Raw genomic sequence first — 20,288 nt, 5'->3', positions numbered from 1 at the left:
AACAGATCCCAAACCGATGTTTGTGTTAAATATTTGCTGAAGCCTGGTTTTGGGCAATATAATGGTCTAGGCAAACTGAGAACTAGCCACCCTCTATAGACCTTCTATTACACCCATAAACCTTCACCAATTAACATTTTGGTCACCTAAGAAACTGGTCATATATACATTTAATGACTGTATAAAGGAATGAATCACTTAAAATGCAATTAAAAACTGCTGCTTCAGCATGGATCTTTTAAGTCAGTTGGAAATAATTAACCTCAGGATGATTTATTGAAGAGATTAATCTTTCAGTTAGAGTTGGAGTAATCTACATGACCTCTTCTGAAGAATATTGCTTACTACAGTTTTAAAGGATACAGGATGAGCTAAGATAGTGTCACTTGCTTTTGCTACCATCCAATAGACTTTCTGCCTCAGTACCTCTTTGCGTATGTAATTTATTTTCAGTGGCACATGTCTCATTCAGCAGTATCACATTTTGAACACTATCTTTCTTGATGCAAAGGTTTTATAAAGGGCAAGCCCTGAAGAATCTCACAGATCAGATCTTTCCATCTTTTGCAGCACACATCAGTGTAATACCGAACCATAAATTGTTCGTTGGTTGTCAGATCTCTTGTTGAAATCGTAAAGCCACAGGAGGTGAAGTATGCACGTAAGGTCCTATTGATTTCCAATTACAAAGATAATGTCTACAATCTGTAGATCCTGTAGGCATAATATTCTCATTTCTCTGGGAAACAAGTATTAGTTGATTGAATTGAATGTGTATATAATCATAAATTTGAATCCACGTAACACAAAGGATGCTCTTTGTATCACTTTTTGACTTCACAATTTTTGGTACACAAATAGACCTAACTTCTCTGGTAATCAGGAGAAAATGATTACTTCATATGTCTACCCTGAAGAAAAATCTGAGAAATTCTGTGTGCATGTTTCTCCTCTCTTTCTGTGAGTTGTCCCCAGCACAGTTAACTCCCACTTTGGCTTAGAAAAGCAGACTGCCTTGCTCACATCATGGTCTCTGACTTTTTATGGGTTTCAGCCAGTCTGAGCATAATCCTTAGATTGTTGAAAACATATTCATCTCCAGTTCTTCCTGGAACCAGCTTTTAGCCTTATAAATAATAAGGTGTGTCACGCCAGAAGGAACCAAGCATTACATTTCCTACATAATTCTTTTGAGGATCCAAATTGTTTTATATTGTTTGATTTCATGTTCCCATTATCAGTCTCCTTACATTTCATTCCCAGTGTACGGGAAGGACGGCAAACTAAGGCAGACAAGCTGATTGCAGAAAAATACCATCAGTTATGCATGACAGTCCCTTCCTCAGAAAACCCTTGAGCTTGAGGAACCCTGTGTTTTCCTTCCATGTCACACATATGTCTCACATAATACATGTCAGATAAATATCTTCACTCTAGCTGATACCTTTGCTTAAGCTAAGAAGAAGGAATTTCTGGAATGTCAGCTAGCAGGATCCCTTCCTGAAGGGTCTCTTGTTGTTGCACTTATTTTCAGTAGCTTCTGTCAGAGATGTAAAAAAGTACCTTGAGCCTTTCTGTTATTAGGAGTCAGCATGACAAAGTAATAGCAAAATGATTGCATGAATTAACCAGAATAGCTTTCTGCTGGAGTGAAGCTAAGCTTTCTACACACTATGATACATGTGTTTTCAAGCTTCTTTTCCTTGCTCTACTACATTAGCACTGCTACAGTTTCATCTGCGCCACCCCACCACTTCCTTTTGCTCACAATGCATTTCATCACCTACAAGACCGTATCTGATCTCTTATTAGCCAAAAAATTGGGGCAATTAGCACATACAGAGCTTGACAGCAGAGCAGCAGCTGGGGAGCTTGCAGTGCATGCTCTAACTTGGGAATACCAGTTTGAGTATAAACAACTTCCAGTTTAATAGTCCTACTTTTCATTAAAACTTGTTTTGTCTCTTTATCAACCAGTAAGGCCTGGCTGACACAGGAAGGAGCAATCTTGTGGTAATGAGATTTCAAAAGACAAGTTAAATTTGTTCCTATAGAAAAGGAAGGACATGAGAAGTAGGAAGTGCTGAGAACAACAAATAGGATTATGAGAAGTTTACAGGCTCTAACAAGCTCTTCTGACACCAGAAGGGCCTCCTTTGCACAACCTCCAAGTCTAGGGTAACACAGCAAACCAGCATGTGACAGAAAGCATCTTCATGTGTACCTATGGTTTTCCACAAGAAGCTGTTTTTCTCAGATGATCTAAAAGCCTGGAAGGGAAACTTCCACCCTCAATTTAGTTACTCTCAGAGATGATTATGGCTTTTGCTCTTGGCAAATCCAGCCATCTCAGTTTCTAGAGCTATAAGATCCATGAACAAGGACTTTATTCTCAGTACTACCAATGCCTTTTGTGTTAACTATGGATATGTAGCTTTTGAAGTTTCCCCTCGTTTCCCTTTCTACCTCCAGGAATTGAGTTTAAGCTAAGGTAGTTAGTTTTCCTACGTTTCCTCTGTTGTCAGTACAGTAAAACAGTCACTGTCATAGGTGACGCAGAGCACCTGCCCTTAGACTCTTGCTCTCAGTTGCTGCTGTCTCTCCATGGATCCTATGGGAATCCTGAAGTGAGTCTCCCAAGCAAAATTAGCATCGTGAACATCCCAGAGCCTTGAACTGACCTATCTGAAAAACAAACCTAGTATTTAACCCTACTTATAAGACTGCAGATGAGGAGTGCTAAACTGGTGCTAGACATAATAATCACCAACTACCCAGAGCAGTAGCAGCTCTCTCCTCATGTAGTCTCTGCCCTTGCATGCAAATGAGCATGCTAACCGCAGAACTAACCCTCAATACAGCCACGCAATTTTGTATGCCCTTTATCCAAGACTCGTAATGCTGCTTGCATCACAACAGCTGGTCTAGGATTGGAGTCACTGGTTAAGAGATTTGCAGAATGACAGAATGGTTGAGGTTGGCAGGCACCTCTGGAGACTGTCTGCTCCAACCCTGTGCTCAAAGCAAGGTCACCTACAGCTAGTGCCCAGGACCATGTCCAGATGGCTTTTGAATATCTCCAAGGATGGAGGCTTCCAACCTTTCTGGGCAACCTATTGCAGTGTTCAACCCTCCTCACAGTAGAAAAAAAAAAGTGTTACATTTAGACAGAATTTCACGTTTCAGTTTGTACCCATGTGTTTCAATGAATTTGTGCCCAAATGGGTGGTTCTGCTTGTAGCATGGGATTCATTTCACCTAGAGACTGATTCAGCTGACTTAAAGTAAGTCTCTAAGGCAATGTCTATATAGCTAAACAAAAAAGGGCCAGGTACAGACTGAGTTGTATCTATACAGTGTGGGACCAGCCCCCTCTGTGGCTGGTGTGGCTGAGAGCCAGTTGGAAGAGTCCCAAGAAGAGCCAGGGCGTGAGGTGAGGGGTAAGCAGTGTGGGTGGTCAAGGACCAGCGCTTGGGCTTGCTCCCTAGCACTCTCTTGTCTGCCACATAGCTTCACCCTATAAGGAGCCGCATTAATTTCCCCCTAGAGATGCCTGAGAGATTAGTTACACTCACAGTACTTAACATCCTCATCATGCAGAGGACTTTGTGCCATTAATGTAACATTCCCTTTGCTCCTGAATGGATAGTCTCTAATGAGGACACAGAAAGGGAGAGATTTAAAACACGTACTCTCCATATATTATGCGATAGATACTGAGAATGTCATTTCTGTCTGCTTATAAAATAAATAGCATGGTAATAACACCTAAAAATGACTTTATGTTCCCTATTACACAAAGTGTTTGGAGATGGGTAAGCTACAACAGAAGGAGATCCACAAGATTTCAAATCCAGAAGAAACATTGATTATTAGCCGGTCCAACCAACCATATATCAGATAATTTCTGCATCAAATCACTAATTTTAAGGCATAGTATAAATGTTTAAAACTCTTGTAGAACATTTAAATACATTTAAGTTATTAAATAAGTTTTAAGTTTCAAATAAATAACTTAGTTTATGGATAACATGGCTAAAAATATGTACCATCCTTTCAGGTCAAAATTTGGCCAGAAGCTCCTGCTGCATTCTGCATTATTATTTTCTTCCTCGTAGGTACTTTCAGGCAGAAATCAGATCTTTTAGTTGTTTCATAGATGGTTCAAGAGGCTCAGTAACTTCTTTTTGTGGACTGGGAAACAATTTCTTCTCTCAGATGTCATCAACTTATACGCATCCTTCTTGTATTACAGGTATCATACTTCCACTTATGACCTCTCCACTGTCAGCCTTAAAAGTGGTACCATCACTATCCTCCAGCCTAATATGGTGTGTTTGCACTCAAAAAATAATTTTATCTTTTACAGTACTGCATTGTGACTGATCCAAGGTCTTGTAGGTAATCTGTGTCAGGAACAGGAAACCAACTCAATTTCCTAAATGTCAGTTCAGCGACTCACTCACTGCAGAATTACAGTGTAATCCAAAGTCTGGGGAAGTTTTCTAGTGACTCTCAGGGGCTTAAAGCCAGGAGTTACTGCATTTTTGGCATTACATCTATACAGTTGAGTTCAGACCAAGCATTTCTTTTCTGCTACAGAAACTGCCTCAAGGCACAGTGGTTGGTTGTCAGCTCTTCCTTTGCTTGTGTCCGCTAGCCTGACTAGCATATTAGTAGTCTTCCTTTTTTGTATTATAACACTAACGTGAAGCTTATTAGGACTTAGGAAATCAGGTATTAGGTAATTAATTTAATTTAATTAATTTAAATTAGCTATTAGGAACTTATTAGGAAAAGTTTAGGGTGCTGTCTTATGTGGAGATGGGAGAAAAGATGAGAAGTTTTGCAAACCCTCAGATAAAGAATATGTAAATAGCATTTTCTTTAATAGGGACCTCATTTATCAGTCTTCAACATTGGAAAGTTATTTATTTTACCTTCATTTTTGCTTTCCTACAGATATCATTAGTGACAAGAAATTTTAGAAATAAAGTAATGGAACGTTATTTTGTTCCATAATGGTGCTAGCTTGTTGTTTTCATGTTTCCTTAAAAACTTTTCCCTAAGTTCCCTGCTTTCCCAAAGGAAGGATAGTGGGTGGAGACCCATTTGTCTAGCTCCAGCACTTGTGTCTTCATCCTAGGTGCCTGGTGATTCCCCCCAATACCTCTTTCTAGGCTAATAAATAAATAAATAAATAAATAAATTCCCTTCCTAGTTGTAGGAGAAAGGTTAGGTGCTTTTGAAGGCCTCCAGAGGGAGATCCACTCCAGCTAAAATGAATTTTTAAATTCATTAATCAATAACTAAGTGCTTAGTTTTGGTGAATTGGAGCTCTTTTTGGATATCTTCAGAAGCACCTTCTTCTCTCTATTGCTGATTCATTTACTTGAGGAAGACTGATCCAACAGGTAGATACTTAACCATTAGACACATCCAAATCCCCAAATCCCAAATAAAACAAAGGCAGAATTCTTTTCATATGGGTTAGCTCCTTTATTTTTATATCTGTATGTGGTATGACGAATCATATTTGTCACATACTTTTGACCATCTGTACTGAAATCTCCTTGGCATTTCAAACATCTCTTATAATTGTTTCTGTTTATGCAAAATTTCATTCTTCACAGGCTATAAAACCAGATCAGGCACCAAGGAGTTGGGTAATGCTGGAGGGTATAAGATCAAATCTTTCTCAGGCATCAGAGATAAAACTCTGAGAACAGCATACAATAGTCAGAAAGGATGGAAGAAATTGCTTGATAGTAGTTTTTTAATAATAGCCAGACAACAAGATTTTCCAATGATACATTACCTGAGGGTAACCATCTCTGGACAGTGATAAAATATTCCTTCATTCTGTACTGCGTGTACTACCTGTGTACAGAACGCTTATGTTATCTGTGATTAGAAAAGTGTTTTGGGAACATTAAGACTTTTAGCAGACATTTTATCTCTTTTTTAAAAGAAAAAAGTACTAACTGTTGCTTAGACATCACCTCCCTCCCCTTGCTAAGTTTTGGGCCTGTTGACCTGCCTTAAGCCAAATTGGAAGACAAGTAGGAGTTTCAAAGACACTTATGTTACCACCCTCGTAATGAATACTGATGTCTGGGTGAAAAGGAGGTCCAAGCTAATGGTCCACCTAAGAGAAAGCTGAAGGATCTGTCTGGTGCCTCAGCACATGCGTGTATCTAGGATAACAACAGCATTACTGCCTCTGGTTTCATTGGGGTGCACTAGGGATGTGGAGGTGTTGGGGCTATTACAACGGGGGAGAGGCTGGGGGGATGACTGTCCATCTATAATGGACTTGGGCTTCATTTGATTTCCTGCTTATAGAACGACTATGCTTTTTAAGCTCTTGTAAAATATGTGTGGTTCTGAGTATAGGAGCAGAAGGCTCAATTTGCTCCTTATTCCTTGATAGGAAAGTATTTTGACATAATACCTATCCAAGGGACAGCTGCCATTACAGTCTGCCTGCTCACTCACATTCTTCCTTTGCTGTGTCTAGCTGTTTTATCTGTGGGCTATTACTAAGCATGATTATTGCTGTACATCTTCTTAAGGCTTTTTCAGGCAATGCTGCTTGCTATTTCTCTGGGTAGATGGCCACATATTGCTCTTTTTCTTTCTACTCTTGGCATGAAAAAATGTATTTTATTGTGTTTAAGCCATAATTCAAAAAAAGAAAGGTTACTGAGGTGCTTAGGGCTGGCAATGGGGATGAGAACTTTTCTTAGTGCAGGAGAAGCACAGCAGCTGCAGGAATCTAATCTCAGGAACTAGGGTGAGATTCTGGGAGCTTTACAAAAACAGCAAGGAGCTGGATATGCTACAGGTGTCTCAAATCATAAACTGTGCTGATAACACCACTTTTCAGCACTTTCAGAGCCCTTTAATAATGGCTCAAAATAAAGGAGTGCTCTGGGCTCATGATTAAAATTGGTTCCAAGGAAGAGACTAAAATGTCTAACCAGTACCTATTCTGTGTGACAAAGGGAAAAAAGAGGCCTCATAAACAATAATGAAGGACTTCTTACCTATTTGATGTAAGGACAACCATTTCACAACCATTACTTCCCCTGACAATAGGACCAGGGGGTACTCTATGAGGATAGGAAAGCCACCTTCACCCCAATAACATATAACTGGCTATATGAGTCCCACTGCATTCTCACAGTGCACTCTTCCCACACATGCAGTGAAGATAGTCTTTATAAATCTTTCATGCCCCAGCAGTCATTCTGATAAACCCTAATCCTGCACTGTGACTATTAGAGCACCAGAAATCAACAGCAGAGACACGAAGTGTCCATGACCCAGCAGGTAAAAATTTAAATACAGTCTTTGCCATACAATACAACATGTAACTGAAGAATAATGCACCACATAAGGTATCAGTGCAATTAAAGGAAGGAGATTTTTACTGATGGAAGACATCTTTAGCTAACTTAGTTAAGCCTAAGCTAACTTAACTCTAAAGTTCTTATAAATTCCCGGTGGCACCTGCAAGGAGAGGTTTCTCTGTGTTCAGTACAGAAGGAGCCATTTTAGGCTGGAGTGTTCTATTATGTTAGCACTAAGCTAATCTTTACATCACTAAGACAAGTGCATATACCTGTTATTTACTGTTGAGCTGGTTTAAGTAGTTTCTGGAAAACACTAGCTCATCTCTTGCATCCTTCCCATTGTTACGTTTCCTGCAAGGAGTGTTTACCCTAAAGAGTACACTGGTGAGGCCTCCATGTTTTATGGTGGAGGTGGTTATATTCTCTTAAGTTTTATGCCCCTAAAGGTAGCTAGGATTTAAAAATCTTCTTCACTTAATGTATCTAAAACTTAGAAGTTGAAGGTCAAAAAGATTGATTTACCATTCTTGAAAATAAGACCTTATTATGATATATGGGCCAATTTGTGCTTTTCATATCTATTAATTTCAGATCTTTACAGACCCAGACAGAAATCAAGATATTGGTTATGTTCAAGTTACATTTTTAAACCTTTTTTTTAAATATTCAGCATGCCTAAACACTTCTTTTTAGAATGAAGGCTGAAACGGTAAGATACAACCCCAAGCCCTATGTATGATTTGATAGAGAATAAGGCATCTTCTGGGGTCTGTTGTAAAACCCACTCGTGCTACATATATAGTAAGAAAAAGAATACTCGTCATCATTGTGTTCTGTTTGAGAGATATTATTGCCTTCCCTTGAAATACCTTGTCCATTGGCACTTTATGTGTGGCTCCTTGGTAAGACTGCAATGGGGTAATTTCAAATTCATGCTATTAAAACCCTTATGCCTCATGGAAACCCTATGTTACATCATGTATCCTGTTTATGTCACTGCATGCCAGAAGTCTGCTCAGGATCTAACTTCAGTTTGCAAGCTTTACATTTTATCATTTGTATTATGTTTGACGAATATTTATTTGACTTGAAATGACAACTTCCACATCTGCTTCTGCTATGGACATTTAGCCTGTATGCTGTTATGTGCCAAATATAATCTTATGAGATTACTGTTTTATTCTTATGCTGTATTTTTATGACCTATTAAAAAACCCCTTGTTTAAATAAAATAGAGGAGTTTACATTTAGTGTCTTACAATTACCTTATTTTTAGATTGTTTATCTTTTTCTTTCTTTTTTTTTTTTTTTTACTGTCCTTTCTGCTCATAGTGCTTAAGCTAGCATAATTACCTAGATTTATATTTTTGGGATTTTGATATTCATAAGTGTCTTTTGTTTCCTGGGGAAGGTCCAGCTGTGTTCAAAAAGGCTTGCTTTTATGTAGCAGGTCTCCCCAGTATTCTCCCTCTGTGTGATTCAGTGAGATTATCATGAGTTTAAACAGGACATACCTGAGCAGCCAGCAGCCTGGCATGCTCCTAGATCCACTGATTTCCAGCGTTCAGACCCTGTAGGCAAACCCCAGATTGACTGTGGACAAGCACATGGACTATCTAGACTTGCTTGCTGACATATTCACTCCTTAATGCCATATGCCATATCAGTAGCGTATGAGATGATGCCCTTACTTGCAAGATCTGGGTTGTGCTGTCAATGACTGAAGCTATCTTGAAGCTGATCGTTGTATGCCTATCAAACAAAATATGTGCTAGACATAAATGTTCCCAAAACTCAGTCTTTGAATGCAAGATAGAGCTTTAAATTACATCTTATTTCCAAGGTTTGTAGCATAAACAGAAAAGAACTGAAGGAAAAAATTATACATGATATGCCGCAAGAACTTTTATATTCGGCACAAGGTAACTGGAGATAATGAGGAATATCTGCTGGGAAAGAAATACAGCAGATTGCTCAGGAAACCTTTGGATTGCATCAGGGAAAATGTTTCTGATTCAAGAAGTAAAGAAAGCAAATAAAGGAGAGATTCTTTTATATTTGTTGGCAATTGTGAGGAATGGATGAGAATTTGAAGCTGGAAGGTCCATTTCAGAGTGGCCATTAGAAAAAAGATTCATGATCCTTCAGGACAAAGAAGGAGGAATAGCAGCTGAGTGATAGAAGGTAGACTTCAATAAATTCACAGAATGGGTAATCGAGATCTCATGTAAAGGAAAATGCTGTTAAAGGGTTAGCACCTTAGCAATAATACACACAATAACATAATATCCATCCACAGGTATATACTATCCTACTGCGAAGAAAAGAGAGAAAATGCAGTAAGAGATCAGCTTGATTAAAGCATGAACTGTGCATGAACCTTGAATGCAAGAAAGAATCAAGCTGGAAGCAGAAACTAGGTCAGGCTACTGAGGACGAGTGATAAATATAACATGAACATGTAGGAACAAAATTTTAAAAAGCCGAAGCTCAAAATAAGATGCATCTGCCAAGAGAGATCAATCAATTTAGAAGTACAATTGTAACAGAGGGAAGGTGAAGGAAGGGATGAATTGGTCAGCTGTTCAGTGGAGAGGAAAAGCTATTGCTGGATGATGCTCAGAGGTCAAATTTTGTAATAACTTTTTTGCTTCAGTCCTTATCGGAATGATCAATTGCAATTGAGAGGTATTATAGTTCATACCAGTGATAAAAGTAAAGACCTCAACTTTGAATGGAAAAGGAACAATTTAGAGATTAGAGTTTTTCAAGTCAGCAAGGGATTACGAGTTTCCTAATGAAGAAATTAAAGAACTTCATGATGCGACTGTTGTACTTGAGTGCATGTGATGGGCACATAATGTCTTGAAAGGTTCATGAAGGGAAAACCAATGTCTGTCTTTAAATAAGGAGAAAGGAAGATTGGGGTATGATTCAGCCACTAGCTTAATTTCTGCTCTCAGAAAATGTTTGAACAACTGACAAAACATACTATTTGTTAGCACTGGAAGACAACAAGGATGTGAGTAGCAACCAATACAAAATTATCAAATCCATGTGATTTCCTCCTATGGCAGGACAACAGGATTTGAAAACATAAATGCCATTTATCTTGACTTTAGTAGGGCTTTCTGTATTGTCTTATATAACGAATTGGGAAAATATGATCTATATCTGGGGGTTTGGAAGGTCACTTCCATCCCAAACGATGCTATGCCACGATTTTATAAAGCACTGACGTAGTGTGGATACAGAACGGTTGGGTAGGTTTCACAGGCCATGAAATGATGATCAATGATTTGCAACAAAGAGGAAAGCATGTGTCTAGTATGGTTCCCCAGAGATGTTTCTGCAGTCTGTGTTCAGGTTTTTTCTTAATGATCTGAAGAATATGCCCATTCAATTTTCAGGTGACATGGAGCTGGGTGGCATGAGAAGAACATAGAATTCAAAATGACCTTGAACAACTGACTAAGTAGCTTGAAAATAGTAAGATGAAATTGAATATGAACAAGTGTAATGTATTATTCTTGGGCAGGAGTAATCAACTAGACACATATGGGAAAGGAATATCTAGTTAAATAACAATACTTCAGAAAGGGAGCTGGGGGCTGCATTGGATCACAAGGTGAGCATAAGACAGAAATGGAAAAAGGCAAGAGTCATTTTTATATATTCAGGGAATATAGTATATAAGACATAAAATACTACTTTCCCTCTGCTTGTTATCATCAAGGTTACAGAACAGTATCCAAGTCTGGGGCATTGCACTTAAATAAAGGCAACTGACAAGTTCAGAGAAAAGGATTAAGAGTGATCACAAATATACAAAATATGACCTGCATTGGAAGATTGAAGGATTTATTTAATCATTAGGAGAAGAGGGCTATGAAGACAGTAGCCAGATAGGTGAAAAAGTGTTGCAAAGAAGACGGTAATTTGTCCCTTATTTCCATGGTGAATAGGAAATCGAATAACAAAATTATAGGAGGGAAAATTCCAATTAGTAACTGAGAAAACTTGCTTATGTATAAGCATAAGAAAGAGTTGGTAGAATACCAGTGAAGTTGTATCCCTAAAACTGGAGGCATTGCAGAATAGTTTAGACCAATGTGTGTCAAGAAAACTTAGATATACTTGATCTAAGTGTAAGGCCAGGCATGGCCTAATGACTACTTGTAGTCCCTTCTAGCTCTGTGATTTTTAAAGTTAGAAGTCATTCAGTTCACATAGGTTCGATGCTTATGTTACAAGAACCCAGCTGTCAGTCTATCTTACGGCTTATAATGTGAAAATATTTGAAACAAAAAGGGGAGATGATTAAGCCCCAAACATGTTACTGGAGAGGTAACAAAACTTAAAGCAAGCAGGCATGCACTATTTTGTCTAGAATAAATCCAGTGTAAAAGAGATATGAGTTCTTTTGGCACATGTGTGTGTGAAAAGGACAGAGTATGAAAATATATGAAAATCTGTGATATTTAGTCATTTACTTTCTTGTTTAAGAAAAGAATTGTTTTATGGTTGTAACTAGAAAGGCCACAAACTTGTATTAGACAGCTCTTTACTAAAAAAAAAAAAATGTTTGTATGTGCTTCCTGAAATAAATTGTGCCCTATATTTGCAGTATAACATTCTATTCAATTGATATAATTTGAATAAAGGTTTAAAATGAAGACTGCATAAATGCATTGTGTAATGTTCTCTTCAAAATATTGTAACCTACAGCAATTCAGTCTTTTCTAAAGGCAAAGACTTTGCTCTGCAAAACTAATTTATAACTCATTTTTAGTTCAGATGATTTAGCAGTATTCAAATAAGAGAGCCTTCATAGGAAGAAAAATATCCCAGCCTTCACAAAACTGATAACAGATTTCTAGGGGACCCTCGGGTTGTGAATACCTCTACTATAATATCAGAAGTGCTCATGAGAGAAAAAAAGAAACAAAACCTCAACATAGGTGAGAATGCAGCTCTAGATAAGTAAAGTTCTTTCACCACTAACTTTTAACATAAAAGTGAATTGATAAGATTAAGCAAGGGAAAAAAGCAAAGACGTAGAAAGTTTGGTTTTTATCTCAACTGTCATAATTTGTGAAGAACCTCTTAAAATGCTCTGTTGCTAACATAAATTCTTTATATGGCCATGATTAGAAAGCTGAGGCTTATACCTCCCCATATGTCTGGATTTTGAATATAATGAGCTGTTCAGGTTGTACTTGGCTTGGGATAGAACTACAGGCCCTGTGAAGTGGATGCACCCTCATGACTGAAGTAATTTTTGTAATATTTTGAAGTCAGTGCGTGTTCCATCCTTTCCAAACCATTCATCTGGGGAAGAGGTTTGAGTATTAGGGAAGGCACCTTCATTTTCCATTCACCAGCTATAGCCCAGAGATACCTGAAATACAGGCAAACAAATTGCACAAAATCCACTTAAAAGCAAAGGTGCTGCAGAAATTCAACTGGTGAGGTGTTTGTGTTTTGGTGAAACCTGGCTTTTTATATAATCTTCTTTTGCATGCTTTAGAACAATCAGTGGGATTTTGGTTAATTTGTATTAAAATAATAATTCATTAGTTTGGCTTGTGATGTTCCTGGTGTATTTAAAGCCTCATACTGAAGGATTAAAGAATGAGTCAACACCAAGAGTAGCAAATAATGCAGACTTTGGACGTCTAGTCCTGATTCTCTTCTCACATCTTCTTTAAAATATTATATTCCAGTTGCCTGCAATGGAGTTATTCTTTACGTGTACTGGAGTTAAAAAAGATAAAACAGTGGTGGACACACATGAATAGAGAAATAGCAAATAGGGAAATGTCACCTGTCCAGTGCAGGGCTATGTCCATCCTGACAATGTAATTGCTCCGGACAGTGATTCTGAGTCCGCGGGCCAAGTGGGATGCGGTTAGGGCTACCCTGCTCGTCAGTAACCCGACCACATGCATGCTGTAACACGGTCAGCCCTGGGGCCCGTTGGACACCCTTGCAGGTTTCATTATTATTTTGTGTGTGTTGTTTCTGGTTCAAAGTGCCTGCGACAGTCTTAGGAGATTATTGCAGCATGCCAGATTGCAGTGATTAAAAGGAACTACCTTTGTCTAGAAGAGGAATAAGAGGGATGTATCTCTTCTTCCCACCTGCACCGGCACTCAGAGAGGCTCGTGATGGCTGATGTGATGTCTCTACCAAGCCTCTCCCGAACTCATTCTGCTTTACTAAAATGGGAGATTCCCAAGACCACCTCCAATGCTGGCTGAAGCAGGCAGCTATGCCCGGAGGATCATGCAGGACCAAGCACCCACATCCTTTTGTAGGGACACAAAAGGGAAAGCAGGAACAGACTTAATGCTCCACAGGAATATCTATGTATTTTGGGATCTTCCATGAAGAGATGTGGCAAGGAAGTCAGCCTTTTCTTTAGACTTGAGGAGTAACTTGGAAAATAGCCTTCATGGGTGGGTTTTTGCTTAGTTTAGGGTTAAAAGCTACAGGATGCTTTCCATTCAGTGGACTGAAAAGGCTCTTGTGCATGTTGTCTTTCACTCGGTCCTTATCTCTGGACCTGCCAGGACTGTCCAGTTTGACAGTGAATCATCCACTTCCCTTGGTAAAGAAATGGTTAAGATTCTTGTGTGGCTTCCAGTTTAGGTGCCAATACCAGGCATGGGGACCAAGAGGATACTGTTTTCTGTAGGAGAGCTATGGGATCCTATTTTCTGTCCACAGCTTGTCTGTGCTTTCTGTGGGAATCTTGCAAGGACCTTGGCTGTTGCTGGGATAAAGTGTGTCACCAGGGTCACAGGGAGCTTGTCTCCCAGCTCATGGCATAGAGAAAAGGCCAAAGCGTTGCAACTCAAGGCCACGGAGGAGGACCAGTCTGCCCTGCACTCCCCCTTCTCCACCGTGCCAGTGTAGAGGATGCTACAGAGGGGATGGGGAGAAGGCATCCATGGAGGTTCCCACTTTAAAGGGGGTGCTTGAATCCAGGCTACTTGCGGGGAGACCGCAGCTCCTGACAGTGTGCCCTTTCTCAAAGTTTTGGGGCAGCCGGCTGAGTCTGTGGGGTGAGCTTTGGTTTACCTTGCATCACCTGCCAGACCTAGGTGCAGTGGGTAAAGCTAACAGTCCTCTGCATCCCATGGATTTCCTCGCCCCATGCTAATACAAGTTAGCAGACGCTGGCACAGTGGGTTAATTGGATGTATGCAGCACAGAAAAGCAGCCCTGGGTACAGTTATGGAAAGAGAGTTTCCCAGCCTGCGCCAAATGACCAGGAGCATCCATGGTGGTGTGTCGCATGGCTGGGGCACTCACCAGGATACCCTCAAAACTGAGGGCACTTCAGGCAGGGCAGTCTGGGCAAGAAAGTTTTCAAGAGAGGCTTTTTACTTAGAAATCTACCGCAGTGACAGGAAATGTCCTTCAAGTTACACTTTATGCTTTTGGAAATATTTTTGTTTAAATACACATTATCCCTCATAGCTTTTCAATCTTCAGGCTTCATTTATCTTGAAGTTTAGTTTCCTCCATATGTTTACCATCAGCTGAAGAACCAGAGCTGATGAGCTGCTTGGAAATGTTTTGTCATGCTGTATATAAGTTTTTTGCTTTGCAGCTAAATGTTTTTACATTTAACTTGCACCCCTTCTGAGAAGAGATGAGTATTCACTGTTAGTACTGTTATTTCATACTTACATAATAGCTATTCTTTTGTTCGATGAGTGAATTTTTCCATTAAGGATTTCCAAGCCTCACATCACAGTAGTCTGGAGTTGCAATTGCAATTTGATGCAACCTTGGCTTGCACATAATTAGTACAGAATGGTGCACAATGCCACCAACTTCCCTTTGATGGAAGCTCTGGCTTAGATGGTGCAGACCACTCCCATTTGATCTAAACAAAATTGACTCAATTTAGCAAGTCAATCTCACTAAAGAGCATCTTGGGACTTAATAACATGCATGCAATATGATAAAAGGTTTTGTAAGTGCAAGGATAAACAGGGATCGCATTACTGAAAGTTACTAGATGAATTTGCAGATGGATTTGTTTGTTTATCTACATTTATAAGAAATTCCTATGCAATTCTATAGTTGAATGATTGTTGTGGTTTTGGCTGGGATAGAGTTAATTTTCTTCCTGATAGCTGGTACAGTGCTGTGTTTTGGATTTAGTATGAGAATACTGCTGATAACACACTGATGGTTTAGTTGTTGCTAAGCAGTGCTTGCACTGGTCAAGGACTTTTCAGCTTCCCATGCTCTGCCCGGTGCACAAGAAGCTGGGAGGGGGCACAGCCAGGACAGCTGACCCCAACTGGCCAAAGGGCTATTCCATACCATGTGACATCATGCTCAGTATAGAAACTAGGGGAGTTGGCTGGGGGGCAATGATCGCTGCTCAAGGACGGGCTGGGCATTAGTCAGCAGGTGGTGAGCAGTTGCATCACTTGTTTTTTTTGTTGTTTTTCCCTAGGTTTTTTTCCTCTCTCTCTCTGTCTCTCATTGTTTTCCTTTTAATTACAATTTATTATTGTTGTTATTAGTAGTACTATTATTTTGTTCCAATTATTATACTGTTCTTATCTCAACCCACGAGTTTTCTTACTTTTGCTCTTCAACTTCTCTCCCCTATCCCACCGGGGGGGGGCAGGGGAGGGTGAACGAGTAGCTGTGTGGTGCTTAGTTGCCGACTGAAGCTAAACCACGACAATGATCTGTAGATATAGTTCATAATTATACCCATTTGACTTTCAGACTGCATTTTGGATTCTAGTGTGTAATAATTTTATCAATGAAATCTAGCAAAGTGAAAGCAGAAAAAATTCAAATTTGGTTGCATGAAGCATGATTCAGGATAGGTTTAGCACTCAGTCAATTCTTTTCACCTGTTGTAAAGTAAGCAGACAACATGTCTGTCAATCTATATCAAAATACTTTAGAGAGGTATGGGAGTAAGAGAAGTAGAAAACTTACTTTTATGATTCAAGATTATCATGATGTATACATAGCAGTTTTAGGGTCTATTTTCTGGCATTATTTTTGTATTTTAGAACCAAAGACATTTTGTGCTCTATTGAAAATGCTATTTTATTAAAGGCATGGCTGTTCGGAAAATAGCAGCTGAGAGAGCCTTTCATAAGCCTTCAGCTCCCCCTCAGTCTTGGAGGAAACCAGGTTTATTTATGTTTTTCTGATCACAATGTCCTATCTATGGTTTTGACCAGGTCAGTTGTACTGCGAAGGTAAGCAAAGTTTCATTTAGATTCATTATTTGGCCATTCATGTTTGAAATCCTACAAAATTTATGTCACTGAATGGCAGGAGCTCATACTTACTCTAAATAGGTCTTGGGCTGCTATGATATTGCTGCATAGAGGTAAGACATTGCCAACGTGTGCCGGGGGATGGCTTGCTCACGGCCAGAAGTGAAGGTAACTGGTCGCACCGTGAGGAACTACAGGACCAGATATGATACGTTGCTCAACGTAACAAGGAACAGGCTGCGAAGCTGCCAAAAGTGACCGACAGTGTCGAGAGGGATGGCTGGGTCTCACAGGGGCTGAGGGGGGTTATTGGTAACCCCATCCAAGACACCAGGTAAGGCAGAGATGGCCTAGGTAACGGCACCAGAAATACTAAATCTGGGTACAGATGTAGCAAAACTGACACCAATGGGGGAAAAGTAATTAGTGGAAAGTTGTTTATTTCAGAGGGAACAAGGGAAAAGAAAATGGGAGGAAGGGAAGAAAAAAGGGAAGAAAAAATATAAGATTATGGAGAGAAGGGGGATAAGCGGGGGGGGGGTCTGGCCCCGCCTTGCATCTGATCACTGTCTGATTACCATCTGAACTCCTAACAATTTTTCTGTGCAAGAGTGCTCTCTGTGCTCTGTGTGGGATGCTGGTGAGATTCAAGCCAAACTAGCTAGTGAGCAGGACAATAGATCTAGGTCTAGGTACTGGAAGGGCTGTAAATCTAGGGGCTGGTTACTGGAGAGACTGGGGGTTGGGGACCAGATACTGGAGGGACTATAGGCTTATGCCAACTACCAGGGACAGGTGTATATGTGTGTGTGTGTGTGTGTGTGTGTGTGTGTGTGTGTGTGTATGCCTTTTGGGAATACACATTTACCCTCGCTTCCAGACAACTGGAAAGAAAACATCTGGGTCCCAAAGCCGTTGACTTTGCCTCCCCTTGGCCGACATTGCACGCACAACAGTTGTACTGATTCCCGCAGCCTTTCCCTTCTCTGCTCCTCAATTTCTCATGACCCAACTTACTATGATCATTCCAAATAAATTCTGCAACTTCATATAGGATTTTAGTCTCAATGCTATGCAGGGAGTGTCTGCAATCTGAAATCTATTATAGCCGTGCCTGTGTTGCTGCTAGGAAGGCAGGCCAGGGAACATGTTAAAGCATGTGATATACATTGTCCCACATGCTTGTGTCTGTGCCTCCATCTGCAGGGAATGTGGAAAGAGATTGTGTCAAACTATTTTACTTTATGAGATATATTAAATAATGTATGCACACATTCAATACCATTGAAGTTCCTTGCCCTCAAAAATTCCTGAAAGAGTATACTACTTCTATTCCTTTTATTTTTTTAAAGATTTGGTTGTATTTTGTATATTAAATGTTCTGTATAAATATCTTAAATTCTGAGGCACAGAACTCATTATTAGATAATTTTGCTTATTAGCTAAGTTTGTTTTCTGGAGAATCCCCTTAGAATATGTAGCTCTATATTGTTGAGATCTTTCTTGCAGAGATGCTATTAGCTGTTATTTCAGATGTAACTATTATTATTTTAATTCTGTCATTTATTTAAAAAGAAAAGGAGTGAAAACTTTCTGTGGAAAACCACTGATCTATTTTCACAACTGAAAGCAATGACCAAATCATCTGAGTAAGAGGCACAACAAGCCACAGGATTAATCTTAGCTGCTTTGAAAGTAAAATAACCTGTTGCAAGTCAGTATTTAATGAAACAGCACATATGTCTAGAAAGTTTTCTTAGAACAAGATGAAAAATTGGTGGTGATTAGTATGGTGTTTTTCTTGAATGGTAATATAAAGGCATTCTCAGCATTATCTTTAGGATGTACTACTTTTATAAATCCAGTTGTAACTCACGGGAGTTATGTAAACAGGTATTCAAATGTCTATTTAGTACTTCAGGAGCTCCTGCAGCTTGCATAAGACCCAGCAGGGATTGTCCTTCCGCTCAGCTGCTGCTGAGATAATCTACTTCCCTGACTGAAAGGGCTCCCCTCTACATGTTGACCAGCAGACCTGGATGACCAGAGTGGGCAAAGAAAGTATTGCATCTTATAAAGTGATATTACAGCTGTTTCACCTTCCATTGCAACCGAGGCACTTCTTTGAGGCACGATGTTTCTATGCTTTCACCAGGCAACAGCAGCAGTGAAACCCCTTGCTTCCAGCTGTGGCTTGTTGTCATGATTTGGTCCAGTTTTGTAATCATCATTATCCTCATATGCTGTTGATCAAAGCTGGAGCTTTCCGCTGTCATGGTTCTTCAGTTTGTGACAGTGTTGGTGGCTTCCTTAAGATCACCACCCATTTTCTGACATGACAGTGTCAATTGCCACATTTTGTGCTCTTGAACTTTCTAGTGTTTCAAGTACCACTTACAAATTAACTGTTGATATTTATTATAGGGATTTTATCTTAATCTTTTCTTTTATAATTATTACTTGCTGGTCCTTCAGGTTTTTCTGTTATGTCCATAAATCACTCAAAACATTTAAGTTCCCTTTGAACATTTGCATTTGATTTTTTTCTTATATTTACTGCTTCTTCTCTTAACATCTGTTCTGAAAAACTGTTCTGCCTTTGCTGATGTTAACCTGATGTGTTAAAAATGGTCTTCTCCTTTTAAAAAGTTTTATCTGAATATATTGCTTATAAAAAGTGACGATTTAATGATGGCTTGTTTATTCCCTAGAACTGATGCAGGCAGAAGCAGTAGCCCCTTCATGGTGAACTCTGTCCTGATCCAGAGTGTTCTGCTTCATAGGAGCAGGGAGGCTTGTCCTGTGTGTTGCAAAGGTTGGTAAAAGTGACGTACACCAAACAGGAGCACAACTCATTTCACAGGGGCTACAGGTCAGTGGTAACTCCCTGTTTTTCGAGACGTCTGTCTGGTCTGGATCTCAGTGGTTGATGTGCAATATAAAATGCTCCATTGCCCGTTTCTGAACACTTTCTTGCTTAGCAGGACTGTGAATCACCAGTAATCAAACAAGATCTTACCTGGCCTTCTGCTCCATATCTAAAAGAAACAGATTTTTAGTCTGCATTCTGCACACCTTTGTCGTTCACTGCAGCATCAATTGACACCTGCTCCACAATAAAAAGTTCAGCAGCTCTCCTGCGCAGTCTTGTAGTGACATGACCAAGCTCCCATATGCATTAAACTGCATCTTTTCCCCCTAGATGAGAGAGAGTTCCCATCAGCTGCTTCCCTGTGAATGTCAAGAGCCCCAACAGCACCGATGGGACATCTGAGAAACCAACTGCATCCCATGGATCCAGTGAGGTATCCATCAACTGGATGCTGGATGTCATGTCTACTGTGAAATACGAAAAAGCGTAGTGCACCTTTGAAGTGAGTTTTGGGGAAAACCCAGGATTTAGGGGGAAGTATGCATGGTGCCACAGAGTTTGACTGCTGTCCAAATTCACATGAGTTTAACATAAAGATCTCTGCAGAAGCTAATAGCTGACACCCAGTAACAATGAACAGTCAACCACATAAATATTAATATATAACTAAGTTAATTTAACCAGTCAACAACACAGAGTAATCAAACAGGGAGAGCAGATTACTCTTGGAAGCTGGTAAACTGAAGAAACTCCGGAGAATCTTCTTTACCTAAATGCTGCTGTATC

This window comes from Mycteria americana, chromosome 1 (genome assembly GCF_035582795.1).
Source record: "Mycteria americana isolate JAX WOST 10 ecotype Jacksonville Zoo and Gardens chromosome 1, USCA_MyAme_1.0, whole genome shotgun sequence".
In the NCBI taxonomy this organism is placed as follows: Eukaryota; Metazoa; Chordata; class Aves; order Ciconiiformes; family Ciconiidae; genus Mycteria; species Mycteria americana.
The sequence above is the reverse complement of the archived record's forward strand: the minus strand, read 5'-3'. Positions refer to the sequence as shown.